We start from the raw sequence: 17,587 nt of genomic DNA, 5'->3' as shown, positions 1-17,587 counted from the left end.
GACAGCTTTCTTTAGATTCTCGTCTCAAAGTATTAGACCAAAAACAACTCCAAAATGCACACGGCAGAAATTAATACACGAACAGGGCATTTATAGTTTGCAGGGTACAGCTACACTATGGGACGCATGAAAACAAGAATAAGGATGACCCTTTCAGGCAATAAATCGGTTTTCAGATGTTAAAACACCAAAAAGAACCCTTTTGCAAGGAATCTGGTCTGCATAAAGCACGCGTAAATGTGGTGAAAATGCAAAGAAAAAGGCATCTTCTGATAATAAATATATGCAAAATGCACACGGCAGAAATTAATACACGAACAGGGCATTTATAGTTTGCAGGGTACAGCTACACTATGCGACGCATGAAAACAAGAATAAGGATGACCCTTTCAGGCAATAAATCGGTTTTCAGATGTTAAAACACCAAAAAGAACCCTTTTGCAAGGAATCTGGTCTGCATAAAGCACGCGTAATTGTGGTGAAAATGCAAAGAAAAAGGCATCTTCTGATAATAAATATATGCATTGTGTTGAAACCAATTAGTCCACACCAGAGACAGCTTTCTTTAGATTCTCGTCTCAAAGAATTAGACCAAACACAACTCCAAAATGCACACGGCAGAAATTAATACACGAACAGGGCATTTATAGTTTGCAGGGTACAGCTACACTATGGGACGCATGAAAACAAAAATAAGGATGACCCTTTCAGGCAATAAATCTGTTTTCAGATGTTAAAACACCAAAAAGAACCCTTTTGCAAGGAATCTGGTCTGCATAAAGCACGCGTAAATGTGGTGAAAATGCAAAGAAAAAGGCATCTTCTGATAATAAATATATGCAAAATGCACACGGCAGAAATTAATACACGAACAGGGCATTTATAGTTTGCAGGGTACAGCTACACTATGCGACGCATGAAAACAAGAATAAGGATGACCCTTTCAGGCAATAAATCGGTTTTCAGATGTTAAAACACCAAAAAGAACCCTTTTGCAAGGAATCTGGTCTGCATAAAGCACGCGTAATTGTGGTGAAAATGCAAAGAAAAAGGCATCTTCTGATAATAAATATATGCATTGTGTTGAAAACAATTAGTCCACACCAGAGACAGCTTTCTTTAGATTCTCATCTCAAAGAATTAGACCAAAAACAACTCCAAAATGCACACGGCAGAAATTAATACACGAACAGGGCATTTATAGTTTGCAGGGTACAGCTACACTATGGGACGCATGAAAACAAGAATAAGGATGACCCTTTCAGGCAATAAATCGGTTTTCAGACGTTAAAACACCAAAAAGAACCCTTTTGCAAGGAATCTGGTCTGCATAAAGCACGCGTAATTGTGGTGAAAATGCAAAGAAAAAGGCATCTTCTGATAATAAATATATGCATTGTGTTGAAACCAATTAGTCCACACCAGAGACAGCTTTCTTTAGATTCTCGTCTCAAAGAATTAGACCAAACACAACTCCAAAATGCACACGGCAGAAATTAATACACGAACAGGGCATTTATAGTTTGCAGGGTACAGCTACACTATGGGACGCATGAAAACAAAAATAAGGATGACCCTTTCAGGCAATAAATCTGTTTTCAGATGTTAAAACACCAAAAAGAACCCTTTTGCAAGGATTCTGGTCTGCATAAAGCACGCGTAATTGTGGTGAAAATGCAAAGAAAAAGGCATCTTCTGATAATAAATATATGCAAAATGCACACGGCAGAAATTAATACACGAACAGGGCATTTATAGTTTGCAGGGTACAGCTACACTATGGGACGCATGAAAACAAGAATAAGGATGACCCTTTCAGGCAATAAATCTGTTTTCAGATGTTAAAACACCAAAAAGAACCCTTTTGCAAGGAATCTGGTCTGCATAAAGCACGCGTAAATGTGGTGAAAATGCAAAGAAAAAGGCATCTTCTGATAATAAATATATGCATTGCGTTGAAACTAATTAGTCCATACCAGAGACAGCTTTCCTTTAGATTCTCGTCTCAAAGTATTAGACCAAAAACAACTCCAAAATGCACACGTCAGATCTTAATACACGAACAGGGCATTTATAGTTTGCAGGGTACAGCTACACTATGGGACGCATGAAAAGAAGAATAAGGATGACCATTTCAGGCAATAAATCGGTTTTCAGATGTTAAAACACCAAAAAGAACCCTTTTGCAAGGATTCTGGTCTGCATAAAGCACGCGTAATTGTGGTGAAAATGCAAAGAAAAAGGCATCTTCTGATAATAAATATATGCAAAATGCACACGGCAGAAATTAATACACGAACAGGGCATTTATAGTTTGCAGGGTACAGCTACACTATGCGACGCATGAAAACAAGAATAAGGATGACCCTTTCAGGCAATAAATCGGTTTTCAGATGTTAAAACACCAAAAAGAACCCTTTTGCAAGGAATCTGGTCTGCATAAAGCACGCGTAATTGTGGTGAAAATGCAAAGAAAAAGGCATCTTCTGATAATAAATATATGCATTGTGTTGAAAACAATTAGTCCACACCAGAGACAGCTTTCTTTAGATTCTCATCTCAAAGAATTAGACCAAAAACAACTCCAAAATGCACACGGCAGAAATTAATACACGAACAGGGCATTTATAGTTTGCAGGGTACAGCTACACTATGGGACGCATGAAAACAAGAATAAGGATGACCCTTTCAGGCAATAAATCGGTTTTCAGATGTTAAAACACCAAAAAGAACCCTTTTGCAAGGAATCTGGTCTGCATAAAGCACGCGTAAATGTGGTGAAAATGCAAAGAAAAAGGCATCTTCTGATAATAAATATATGCATTGCGTTGAAACTAATTAGTCCACACCAGAGACAGCTTTCTTTAGATTCTCGTCTCAAAGTATTAGACCAAAAACAACTCCAAAATGCACACGGCAGAAATTAATACACGAACAGGGCATTTATAGTTTGCAGGGTACAGCTACACTATGGGACGCATGAAAAGAAGAATAAGGATGACCATTTCAGGCAATAAATCGGTTTTCAGATGTTAAAACACCAAAAAGAACCCTTTTGCAAGGATTCTGGTCTGCATAAAGCACGCGTAATTGTGGTGAAAATGCAAAGAAAAAGGCATCTTCTGATAATAAATATATGCAAAATGCACACGGCAGAAATTAATACACGAACAGGGCATTTATAGTTTGCAGGGTACAGCTACACTATGCGACGCATGAAAACAAGAATAAGGATGACCCTTTCAGGCAATAAATCGGTTTTCAGATGTTAAAACACCAAAAAGAACCCTTTTGCAAGGAATCTGGTCTGCATAAAGCACGCGTAATTGTGGTGAAAATGCAAAGAAAAAGGCATCTTCTGATAATAAATATATGCATTGTGTTGAAAACAATTAGTCCACACCAGAGACAGCTTTCTTTAGATTCTCATCTCAAAGAATTAGACCAAAAACAACTCCAAAATGCACACGGCAGAAATTAATACACGAACAGGGCATTTATAGTTTGCAGGGTACAGCTACACTATGCGACGCATGAAAACAAGAATAAGGATGACCCTTTCAGGCAATAAATCGGTTTTCAGATGTTAAAACACCAAAAAGAACCCTTTTGCAAGGAATCTGGTCTGCATAAAGCACGCGTAAATGTGGTGAAAATGCAAAGAAAAAGGCATCTTCTGATAATAAATATATGCATTGCGTTGAAACTAATTAGTCCACACCAGAGACAGCTTTCTTTAGATTCTCGTCTCAAAGTATTAGACCAAAAACAACTCCAAAATGCACACGGCAGAAATTAATACACGAACAGGGCATTTATAGTTTGCAGGGTACAGCTACACTATGGGACGCATGAAAAGAAGAATAAGGATGACCATTTCAGGCAATAAATCGGTTTTCAGATGTTAAAACACCAAAAAGAACCCTTTTGCAAGGATTCTGGTCTGCATAAAGCACGCGTAATTGTGGTGAAAATGCAAAGAAAAAGGCATCTTCTGATAATAAATATATGCAAAATGCACACGGCAGAAATTAATACACGAACAGGGCATTTATAGTTTGCAGGGTACAGCTACACTATGCGACGCATGAAAACAAGAATAAGGATGACCCTTTCAGGCAATAAATCGGTTTTCAGATGTTAAAACACCAAAAAGAACCCTTTTGCAAGGAATCTGGTCTGCATAAAGCACGCGTAATTGTGGTGAAAATGCAAAGAAAAAGGCATCTTCTGATAATAAATATATGCATTGTGTTGAAAACAATTAGTCCACACCAGAGACAGCTTTCTTTAGATTCTCGTCTCAAAGTATTAGACCAAAAACAACTCCAAAATGAACACGTCAGAACTTAACACACGAACAGGGCATTTATAGTTTGCAGGGTACAGCTACACTATGGGACGCATGAAAAGAAGAATAAGGATGACCATTTCAGGCAATAAATCGGTTTTCAGATGTTAAAACACCAAAAAGAACCCTTTTGCAAGGAATCTGGTCTGCATAAAGCACGCGTAAATGTGGTGAAAATGCAAAGAAAAAGGCATCTTCTGATAATAAATATATGCATTGCGTTGAAACTAATTAGTCCACACCAGAGACAGCTTTCTTTAGATTCTCGTCTCAAAGTATTAGACCAAAAACAACTCCAAAATGCACACGGCAGAAATTAATACACGAACAGGGCATTTATAGTTTGCAGGGTACAGCTACACTATGCGACGCATGAAAACAAGAATAAGGATGACCCTTTCAGGCAATAAATCTGTTTTCAGATGTTAAAACACCAAAAAGAACCCTTTTGCAAGGAATCTGGTCTGCATAAAGCACGCGTAAATGTGGTGAAAATGCAAAGAAAAAGGCATCTTCTGATAATAAATATATGCATTGCGTTGAAACTAATTAGTCCACACCAGAGACAGCTTTCTTTAGATTCTCGTCTCAAAGTATTAGACCAAAAACAACTCCAAAATGCACACGGCAGAAATTAATACACGAACAGGGCATTTATAGTTTGCAGGGTACAGCTACACTATGGGACGCATGAAAAGAAGAATAAGGATGACCATTTCAGGCAATAAATCGGTTTTCAGATGTTAAAACACCAAAAAGAACCCTTTTGCAAGGATTCTGGTCTGCATAAAGCACGCGTAATTGTGGTGAAAATGCAAAGAAAAAGGCATCTTCTGATAATAAATATATGCAAAATGCACACGGCAGAAATTAATACACGAACAGGGCATTTATAGTTTGCAGGGTACAGCTACACTATGGGACGCATGAAAACAAGAATAAGGATGACCCTTTCAGGCAATAAATCTGTTTTCAGATGTTAAAACACCAAAAAGAACCCTTTTGCAAGGAATCTGGTCTGCATAAAGCACGCGTAAATGTGGTGAAAATGCAAAGAAAAAGGCATCTTCTGATAATAAATATATGCATTGCGTTGAAACTAATTAGTCCACACCAGAGACAGCTTTCCTTTAGATTCTCGTCTCAAAGTATTAGACCAAAAACAACTCCAAAATGCACACGTCAGATCTTAATACACGAACAGGGCATTTATAGTTTGCAGGGTACAGCTACACTATGGGACGCATGAAAAGAAGAATAAGGATGACCATTTCAGGCAATAAATCGGTTTTCAGATGTTAAAACACCAAAAAGAACCCTTTTGCAAGGATTCTGGTCTGCATAAAGCACGCGTAATTGTGGTGAAAATGCAAAGAAAAAGGCATCTTCTGATAATAAATATATGCAAAATGCACACGGCAGAAATTAATACACGAACAGGGCATTTATAGTTTGCAGGGTACAGCTACACTATGCGACGCATGAAAACAAGAATAAGGATGACCCTTTCAGGCAATAAATCGGTTTTCAGATGTTAAAACACCAAAAAGAACCCTTTTGCAAGGAATCTGGTCTGCATAAAGCACGCGTAATTGTGGTGAAAATGCAAAGAAAAAGGCATCTTCTGATAATAAATATATGCATTGTGTTGAAAACAATTAGTCCACACCAGAGACAGCTTTCTTTAGATTCTCATCTCAAAGAATTAGACCAAAAACAACTCCAAAATGCACACGGCAGAAATTAATACACGAACAGGGCATTTATAGTTTGCAGGGTACAGCTACACTATGGGACGCATGAAAAGAAGAATAAGGATGACCATTTCAGGCAATAAATCGGTTTTCAGATGTTAAAACACCAAAAAGAACCCTTTTGCAAGGATTCTGGTCTGCATAAAGCACGCGTAATTGTGGTGAAAATGCAAAGAAAAAGGCATCTTCTGATAATAAATATATGCAAAATGCACACGGCAGAAATTAATACACGAACAGGGCATTTATAGTTTGCAGGGTACAGCTACACTATGCGACGCATGAAAACAAGAATAAGGATGACCCTTTCAGGCAATAAATCGGTTTTCAGATGTTAAAACACCAAAAAGAACCCTTTTGCAAGGAATCTGGTCTGCATAAAGCACGCGTAATTGTGGTGAAAATGCAAAGAAAAAGGCATCTTCTGATAATAAATATATGCATTGTGTTGAAAACAATTAGTCCACACCAGAGACAGCTTTCTTTAGATTCTCGTCTCAAAGTATTAGACCAAAAACAACTCCAAAATGCACACGTCAGAACTTAACACACGAACAGGGCATTTATAGTTTGCAGGGTACAGCTACACTATGGGACGCATGAAAAGAAGAATAAGGATGACCATTTCAGGCAATAAATCGGTTTTCAGATGTTAAAACACCAAAAAGAACCCTTTTGCAAGGATTCTGGTCTGCATAAAGCACGCGTAATTGTGGTGAAAATGCAAAGAAAAAGGCATCTTCTGATAATAAATATATGCAAAATGCACACGGCAGAAATTAATACACGAACAGGGCATTTATAGTTTGCAGGGTACAGCTACACTATGGGACGCATGAAAACAAAAATAAGGATGACCCTTTCAGGCAATAAATCTGTTTTCAGATGTTAAAACACCAAAAAGAACCCTTTTGCAAGGAATCTGGTCTGCATAAAGCACGCGTAAATGTGGTGAAAATGCAAAGAAAAAGGCATCTTCTGATAATAAATATATGCATTGCGTTGAAACTAATTAGTCCACACCAGAGACAGCTTTCTTTAGATTCTCGTCTCAAAGTATTAGACCAAAAACAACTCCAAAATGCACACGGCAGAAATTAATACACGAACAGGGCATTTATAGTTTGCAGGGTACAGCTACACTATGCGACGCATGAAAACAAGAATAAGGATGACCCTTTCAGGCAATAAATCTGTTTTCAGATGTTAAAACACCAAAAAGAACCCTTTTGCAAGGAATCTGGTCTGCATAAAGCACGCGTAAATGTGGTGAAAATGCAAAGAAAAAGGCATCTTCTGATAATAAATATATGCATTGCGTTGAAACTAATTAGTCCACACCAGAGACAGCTTTCTTTAGATTCTCGTCTCAAAGTATTAGACCAAAAACAACTCCAAATGCACACGGCAGAAATTAATACACGAACAGGGCATTTATAGTTTGCAGGGTACAGCTACACTATGGGACGCATGAAAACAAGAATAAGGATGACCCTTTCAGGCAATAAATTGGTTTTCAGATGTTAAAACACCAAAAAGAACCCATTTGCAAGGAATCTGATCTGCATAAAACACGCGTAATTGTGGTGAAAATGCAAAGAAAAAGGCATCTTCTGATAATATTAGACCGAAAATGGCCTAAATGGAAACGGCAGAAATGACTAACACTAACAGGGCATTTATATCCCGCAGTGTACAGCTACACTATGGGACGTTTTACCTTTTCTGGCACACGTACTTGTGGTGAACATGCAAACCAAAAACGTGCTCTGAAAATAGACGCATTGTCGTTGAATCTGATTAGATGCTGGTCCCATTGAACCTGTGGACTGACAAAATGCTACTATTAACGTGTTTTAAGGTTTGCCTTGAGCGGAGGAATTAGATCGCTTAAATGTCTATTTTAAGTTCGATGTTTGATTGGGTTTGTGAGTGGGTAGGCGGATCGTTGGGCGGGTCGCTTGGTGGGTGGGCGGGCAGATGGGTGGGTGGCTGGCTAGGTGAGTGGCTGGTTCAGTTGGTAGGTGGTGGTGGTGGGTGGGTTGGCCGCTTTATTGGTTGGCTGGGTGGGCGGATAGCTGAAGGGTTGTTTGGCTGGGCGGGACCCTGGGCAGGTAGGCGGGCGGGACGGTGGCTGGGCATGCGGATGAGACGCACCAGGCGGTCTCGTCGACACGCGTCGATGGTGTAAGGCCGCGTGGCTCCTCTGTGCGCAGCGCTGCATTGGCTTTGCGTGCATGTAGGGCAAACCGCTGTGGAAGTTATTCGGAGTTTTAAATGGATTCGATATTCGCAAGCACGTCAACAGCCAGCACATCTCGAAACAACTTATAATAAAATAAATTTTCATAATTTTTTCTTTTAAATTTATCCACATTTATGAAATGTTTTTAACATTTTAAATTTCGAAATATTCATTTTATGGATATTAAATTTATATTAATCTCTACATAAAATGTACATAAATTTGTATTTTAAATTACTTAGGTTGTCAGTTGAGATTTCTTCTAAAACTTCACCTATGTTGTGCATCCTATACAAAATGAACATCTTAAATGTCTTAAAAAATCGCTCTCTCCTCTAACATCTCCCGATTCCTTGGGCCGATTCTATCGGAACATGACTCATTAGATTCTGCCTTGAGGACCTCTACAACGCTCTTGTCATCTCATACTTTTCCGTGCTTCCCGAGGGAAGTTATGAGCGATTGAAGCTTCGTGACAGGCTAATTATAGACTGTCAATGTTGTAAGTTTCCTCTCCAACACGCCGGTGTGCTCTACTCGTAACGAATTGGCGTGTCCTGTTTCCGTGACAAACCTTACTCATTGGCCGTGTCGGGGTGGTGGCGGGTTGAACGACACATTGTTATATTCACCCAAAAAAACCCTCTTGTGGATGTAAAAAGATATATGAATTAAATTGTACGCGAATTATCGCACCGACAATTGGCACGGAAACGATGACACTGCTTGTTCGAATGTTCAAGGTTACGGCTCACCCCCCCCCCCTCCGTGCTGCCGCGCCGGGAAATCGATCGGAACCGGCGTCGCTTTCCCCGTGACGCCACTGCGATGTCCAGCTGTCTTTGTTTTTATTCAAAACACAACAAGTGGTCGAGCTTGTATTTCAAACACATTCATACACGCGTAACAAACCGGTTATAACCGGTTTACCGGTCACACAACAACAACACAACCACACATCGACCAAACCCGACTCCAAAGACACTGAGAAGCAGCTGCCCCCGTCGGCCACTGCGACCGTTCGCTTTTCCGGCTTCCACCTTCCACCCCGGGGGGGTCAACAGCTGCCGTGGGGGGCAAAGTCGGCGCGCTGCCTCCAACCTTTGACCCCCAACAGCCCCCCCCCCCCCATCATCATCAGCTCTGCGGACAAACGAAGCGGCAGCCACCCCCCCCCCACACCTGGCTCGGCATCGACGAGACGAGCGGGCGACCCTGGGCTCTACCTGGGGGGTGTAACACTTCCATCTGGTGGTCGATTCAGGTACAGCAACTCACCTGGACCACGAGGGGTCCTGCTGCTACTGCTGCTGCTACGAACTCCCTTTGGCAGTGAAGATCACGCGACATGGGAAGCTCTCTGTTGCTCCATCTCTCTCTCTCCTCTCTCGTTTGAGCTGCACGTGGAGTTGGGCGAAACCAAACGAGAGACCGCCGCGGGGGGGAGGGGGGGCAACAAGCAAGGGGGCCCATCGACGTTCACGTTGTGGGCGAATCCATTCACCGCCCCCCCCCCCCCGCCGCTCCCCCCACCTCGGCTGCAAGCTGCGGGGGCCGAACTGGGAGCGAGCAGCGAGGGCGTCGTGGGGCGGCCGCAACTTTGAGAGCCACGGCGCCCGGTGATGGACTCCCCTTGACGATCGCCACCCAGAGCCCCAGCACGCACGGACATCATCGTCGTCGTCGTTGTCAGCAACGGCGGCATTGGGGGGGGGGGAGTCCGGGGAGGAACGAGGACGTTCGGGTGACGTTGAGGCCGACGTCAAACATCACCGCGGAGGTCTCGGGACCGCGCCCGGCGGGGTTGGGGGGTCAACTGGCGGGGTTGGAGGTCACCCGGCGGGGTGGGAGGGTCACCTGGCGGGGTTGGAGGGTCACCTGGCGGGGTTGGGGGTCACCTGGCGGGGTTGGAGGTCACCTGGCGGGGTTTGAGGGTCACCTGGCGGGGTTGGAGGTCACCCGGCGGAGTTGGAGGGTCACCTGGCGGGGTTGGAGGGTCACCTGGCGGGGTTGGAGGGTCACTTGGCGGGGTTGGGGGTCACCTGGCGGGGTTGGAGGGCGAGCGGCTGATGATGACGAGGGACCCCCTCCACCCCGACACCACGAGTCGGAGATGTGGAGCCTCGCGGTCAGCGGTACATCGGCCTGGAAGTCAACTACTCACCCACTCGCCTACTCACCTACTCACCTACCCACCTTCTCACCCACTCACCTACTCACCCACTCACCTACCAATCTACCCACTCACCTACTCACCTTCCCACTCACCTACTCACCCAATCACCTACTCACCCACTCACCTACTCACCCACTCACCCAGCCACTCACATACTCACCCAGCCACTTACCTAATCACCCACGCACTCACCTACTCACCTACTCACCCACTCACCTACTCACCCACTCACCCACTCACCTACTCACCTACCCACTCACCTACTCATCCATTCACCCACTCACCCACTCATCTACTCACCTACTCACTCACCCACTCACCTACTCACCCACTCACCTAGTCCCCTTCTCACTCACCTACTCACCTACCCACTCACCCACTCACCTACTCACCCACTCACCCACTCACCTACCCACTCACCTACTCATCCATTCACCCACTCACCCACTCACCTACTCACCTACTCACCCACCCACTCACCCACTCACCCACTCACCTACTTCCCTTCTCACTCACCTACTCACCCACTCACCTGCTCACCCACCAACTCACCCACTCACCTACCCACTCACCCACTCACCCACTCACCTACTCACCCACTCACCTACTCACCCACTCACCTACTCACCCACTCACCTACTCACCCACTCACCTACTCACTCACCCACTCACCTACTCACCTACTCACCCACTCACCTACTCACCCACTCACCTACTCACCCACTCGCCTACTCACCCACTCACCTACTCACCCTCTCACCCACTCACCCACTCGCCTACTCAACCACTCGCCTACTCACCTACTCACCTACCCACTAACCTACTCACCCACTCACCTACTCACCCACTCGCCTACTCACCCGCTCACCTACTCACCCACTCGCCTACTCACCCACTCACTTACTCACCTTCTCACCCACTCACCCACTCACCTACTCAACCACTCGCCTACTCACCTACTCACCTACCCACTAACCTACTCACCCACTCACCTACTCACCCACTCGCCTACTCACCCACTCACCTACTCACCCTCTCACCCACTCGCCTAATCAACCACTCGCCTACTCACCTACCCACTAACCTACTCACCCACTCACCTACTCCCCTTCTCACTCACCTACTCACCCACTAACCTGCTCACCCACCAACTCACCCACTCACCTACCCACTCACCCACTCACCTACTCACCCACTCACCTACTCACTCACCCACTCACCCACTCACCTACTCACCTTCTCACCCACTCACCCACTCGCCTACTCAACCACTCAACCACTCGCCTACTCACCTACCCACTCACCCACTCACCCACTCCCCTTCTCACTCACCTACTCACCCACTCACCTACTCACCTACTCACCCACCAACTCACCTACTCACCTATTCACCCATTCACCCACTCACCTACTCACCCAGCCATTTACCTTATCACCCACGCACTCACCTACTCACCCACCCACCAGCTCACCGATTCACCCACCCACTCACCTACTCACCCACACACCGACTCACGCACCCACTCACCCACCCATCCACTCACCCACACACCGACTCACCCACCCACTCACCTACCCACTCACCTACCTACTCACCTACCTACTCACCTAGTGAGCCGTCCATCGACCTTGAACTCACTGCAGCTGCGCGATGCTCGAGACTCTTCACAGACATTGTAACCAGTTGAGTAGAAGCAGCAAGACACGACTGTTGACTCGAGATCACGATGTAAGAATATCGCGCGCTTCCTGATAGCCTAAGTTATAAGAGTTACGCGTGTATAAATGTACTGACTTACACAATTATTCGACTTATACGTAGTGGTGCTGGTGGTGGTTGTGGATATTAATTGATTGTTGTCGTTTTGAACGTGTTAAAGGCGCAGCCCTGCAATTGCTTTGCTTGTGTGATGTGAAACAAAAAAAAGCTTAATAAACTTTAAATTAAAATTCGGTCTAATGTCACTTCTTTAAATAGCGCAATGTTACTTAAACACAACTTAGTCGTTGTACTTGGCAAACATATCACGGTTGTAAATGTGTCATAATATAATCGTTGATAATAGGGTTTTCCCCTTTTTTTGGCGACAAAACAATTAGTCCACACCAGAGACAGCTTTCTTTAGATTCTCGTCTCAAAGAATTAGACCAAAAACAACTCCAAAATGCACACGGCAGAAATTAATACACGAACAGGGCATTTATAGTTTGCAGGGTACAGCTACACTATGGGACGCATGAAAAGAAGAATAAGGATGACCATTTCAGGCAATAAATCGGTTTTCAGATGTTAAAACACCAAAAAGAACCCTTTTGCAAGGATTCTGGTCTGCATAAAGCACGCGTAATTGTGGTGAAAATGCAAAGAAAAAGGCATCTTCTGATAATAAATATATGCAAAATGCACACGGCAGAAATTAATACACGAACAGGGCATTTATAGTTTGCAGGGTACAGCTACACTATGGGACGCATGAAAACAAGAAAAAGGATGACCATTTCAGGCAATAAATCGGTTTTCAGATGTTAAAACACCAAAAAGAACCAAGGAATCTGGTCTGCATAAAGCACGCGTAATTGTGGTGAAAATGCAAAGAAAAAGGCATCTTCTGATAATAAATATATGCATTGTGTTGAAAACAATTAGTCCACACCAGAGACAGCTTTCTTTAGATTCTCGTCTCAAAGTATTAGACCAAAAACAACTCCAAAATGCACACGGCAGAAATTAATACACGAACAGGGCATTTATAGTTTGCAGGGTACAGCTACACTATGGGACGCATGAAAAGAAGAATAAGGATGACCATTTCAGGCAATAAATCGGTTTTCAGATGTTAAAACACCAAAAAGAACCCTTTTGCAAGGATTCTGGTCTGCATAAAGCACGCGTAATTGTGGTGAAAATGCAAAGAAAAAGGCATCTTCTGATAATAAATATATGCAAAATGCACACGGCAGAAATTAATACACGAACAGGGCATTTATAGTTTGCAGGGTACAGCTACACTATGGGACGCATGAAAACAAGAATAAGGATGACCCTTTCAGGCAATAAATCGGTTTTCAGATGTTAAAACACCAAAAAGAACCCTTTTGCAAGGAATCTGGTCTGCATAAAGCACGCGTAATTGTGGTGAAAATGCAAAGAAAAAGGCATCTTCTGATAATAAATATATGCATTGTGTTGAAAACAATTAGTCCACACCAGAGACAGCTTTCTTTAGATTCTCATCTCAAAGAATTAGACCAAAAACAACTCCAAAATGCACACGGCAGAAATTAATACACGAACAGGGCATTTATAGTTTGCAGGGTACAGCTACACTATGGGACGCATGAAAACAAGAATAAGGATGACCCTTTCAGGCAATAAATCTGTTTTCAGATGTTAAAACACCAAAAAGAACCCTTTTGCAAGGAATCTGGTCTGCATAAAGCACGCGTAAATGTGGTGAAAATGCAAAGAAAAAGGCATCTTCTGATAATAAATATATGCATTGCGTTGAAACTAATTAGTCCACACCAGAGACAGCTTTCTTTAGATTCTCGTCTCAAAGTATTAGACCAAAAACAACTCCAAAATGCACACGGCAGAAATTAATACACGAACAGGGCATTTATAGTTTGCAGGGTACAGCTACACTATGGGACGCATGAAAACAAGAATAAGGATGACCCTTTCAGGCAATAAATCGGTTTTCAGATATTAAAACACCAAAAAGATCCCTTTTGCAAGGAATCTGGTCTGCATAAAGCACGCGTAATTGTGGTGAAAATGCAAAGAAAAAGGCATCTTCTGATAATAAATATATGCATTGCGTTGAAACTAATTAGTCCACACCAGAGACAGCTTTCTTTAGATTCTCGTCTCAAAGTATTAGACCAAAAACAACTCCAAAATGCACACGGCAGAAATTAATACACGAACAGGGCATTTATAGTTTGCAGGGTACAGCTACACTATGGGACGCATGAAAACAAGAATAAGGATGACCCTTTCAGGCAATAAATCGGTTTTCAGATATTAAAACACCAAAAAGATCCCTTTTGCAAGGAATCTGGTCTGCATAAAGCACGCGTAATTGTGGTGAAAATGCAAAGAAAAAGGCATCTTCTGATAATAAATATATGCATTGCGTTGAAACTAATTAGTCCACACCAGAGACAGCTTTCTTTAGATTCTCGTCTCAAAGTATTAGACCAAAAACAACTCCAAAATGCACACGGCAGAAATTAATACACGAACAGGGCATTTATAGTTTGCAGGGTACAGCTACACTATGCGACGCATGAAAACAAGAATAAGGATGACCCTTTCAGGCAATAAATCTGTTTTCAGATGTTAAAACACCAAAAATAACCCTTTTGCAAGGAATCTGGTCTGCATAAAGCACGCGTAAATGTGGTGAAAATGCAAAGAAAAAGGCATCTTCTGATAATAAATATATGCATTGCGTTGAAACTAATTAGTCCACACCAGAGACAGCTTTCTTTAGATTCTCGTCTCAAAGAATTAGACCAAAAACAACTCCAAAATGCACACGGCAGAAATTAATACACGAACAGGGCATTTATAGTTTGCAGGGTACAGCTACACTATGGGACGCATGAAAAGAAGAATAAGGATGACCATTTCAGGCAATAAATCGGTTTTCAGATGTTAAAACACCAAAAAGAACCCTTTTGCAAGGATTCTGGTCTGCATAAAGCACGCGTAATTGTGGTGAAAATGCAAAGAAAAAGGCATCTTCTGATAATAAATATATGCAAAATGCACACGGCAGAAATTAATACACGAACAGGGCATTTATAGTTTGCAGGGTACAGCTACACTATGGGAAGCATTAAAACAAGAATAAGGATGACCCTTTCAGGCAATAAATCGGTTTTCAGATGTTAAAACACCAAAAAGAACCCTTTTGCAAGGAATCTGGTCTGCATAAAGCACGCGTAATTGTGGTGAAAATGCAAAGAAAAAGGCATCTTCTGATAATAAATATATGCATTGTGTTGAAAACAATTAGTCCACACCAGAGACAGCTTTCTTTAGATTCTCATCTCAAAGAATTAGACCAAAAACAACTCCAAAATGCACACGGCAGAAATTAATACACGAACAGGGCATTTATAGTTTGCAGGGTACAGCTACACTATGGGACGCATGAAAACAAGAATAAGGATGACCCTTTCAGGCAATAAATCTGTTTTCAGATGTTAAAACACCAAAAAGAACCCTTTTGCAAGGAATCTGGTCTGCATAAAGCACGCGTAAATGTGGTGAAAATGCAAAGAAAAAGGCATCTTCTGATAATAAATATATGCATTGCGTTGAAACTAATGAGTCCACACCAGAGACAGCTTTCTTTAGATTCTCGTCTCAAAGTATTAGACCAAAAACAACTCCAAAATGCACACGGCAGAAATTAATACACGAACAGGGCATTTATAGTTTGCAGGGTACAGCTACACTATGGGACGCATGAAAACAAGAATAAGGATGACCCTTTCAGGCAATAAATCGGTTTTCAGATATTAAAACACCAAAAAGATCCCTTTTGCAAGGAATCTGGTCTGCATAAAGCACGCGTAATTGTGGTGAAAATGCAAAGAAAAAGGCATCTTCTGATAATAAATATATGCATTGCGTTGAAACTAATTAGTCCACACCAGAGACAGCTTTCTTTAGATTCTCGTCTCAAAGTATTAGACCAAAAACAACTCCAAAATGCACACGGCAGAAATTAATACACGAACAGGGCATTTATAGTTTGCAGGGTACAGCTACACTATGGGACGCATGAAAACAAGAATAAGGATGACCCTTTCAGGCAATAAATCGGTTTTCAGATATTAAAACACCAAAAAGATCCCTTTTGCAAGGAATCTGGTCTGCATAAAGCACGCGTAATTGTGGTGAAAATGCAAAGAAAAAGGCATCTTCTGATAATAAATATATGCATTGCGTTGAAACTAATTAGTCCACACCAGAGACAGCTTTCTTTAGATTCTCGTCTCAAAGTATTAGACCAAAAACAACTCCAAAATGCACACGGCAGAAATTAATACACGAACAGGGCATTTATAGTTTGCAGGGTACAGCTACACTATGCGACGCATGAAAACAAGAATAAGGATGACCCTTTCAGGCAATAAATCTGTTTTCAGATGTTAAAACACCAAAAAGAACCCTTTTGCAAGGAATCTGGTCTGCATAAAGCACGCGTAAATGTGGTGAAAATGCAAAGAAAAAGGCATCTTCTGATAATAAATATATGCATTGCGTTGAAACTAATTAGTCCACACCAGAGACAGCTTTCTTTAGATTCTCGTCTCAAAGTATTAGACCAAAAACAACTCCAAATGCACACGGCAGAAATTAATACACGAACAGGGCATTTATAGTTTGCAGGGTACAGCTACACTATGGGACGCATGAAAACAAGAATAAGGATGACCCTTTCAGGCAATAAATTGGTTTTCAGATGTTAAAACACCAAAAAGAACCCATTTGCAAGGAATCTGATCTGCATAAAACACGCGTAATTGTGGTGAAAATGCAAAGAAAAAGGCATCTTCTGATAATATTAGACCGAAAATGGCCTAAATGGAAACGGCAGAAATGACTAACACTAACAGGGCATTTATATCCCGCAGTGTACAGCTACACTATGGGACGTTTTACCTTTTCTGGCACACGTACTTGTGGTGAACATGCAAACCAAAAACGTGCTCTGAAAATAGACGCATTGTCGTTGAATCTGATTAGATGCTGGTCCCATTGAACCTGTGGACTGACAAAATGCTACTATTAACGTGTTTTAAGGTTTGCCTTGAGCGGAGGAATTAGATCGCTTAAATGTCTATTTTAAGTTCGATGTTTGATTGGGTTTGTGAGTGGGTAGGCGGATCGTTGGGCGGGTCGCTTGGTGGGTGGGCGGGCAGATGGGTGGGTGGCTGGCTAGGTGAGTGGCTGGTTCAGTTGGTAGGTGGTGGTGGTGGGTGGGTTGGCCGCTTTATTGGTTGGCTGGGTGGGCGGATAGCTGAAGGGTTGTTTGGCT

This window comes from Lampetra fluviatilis, chromosome 46, assembly GCF_964198595.1.
Source record: "Lampetra fluviatilis chromosome 46, kcLamFluv1.1, whole genome shotgun sequence".
In the NCBI taxonomy this organism is placed as follows: domain Eukaryota; kingdom Metazoa; phylum Chordata; class Hyperoartia; order Petromyzontiformes; family Petromyzontidae; genus Lampetra; species Lampetra fluviatilis.
This window is presented reverse-complemented; position numbering follows the sequence as displayed.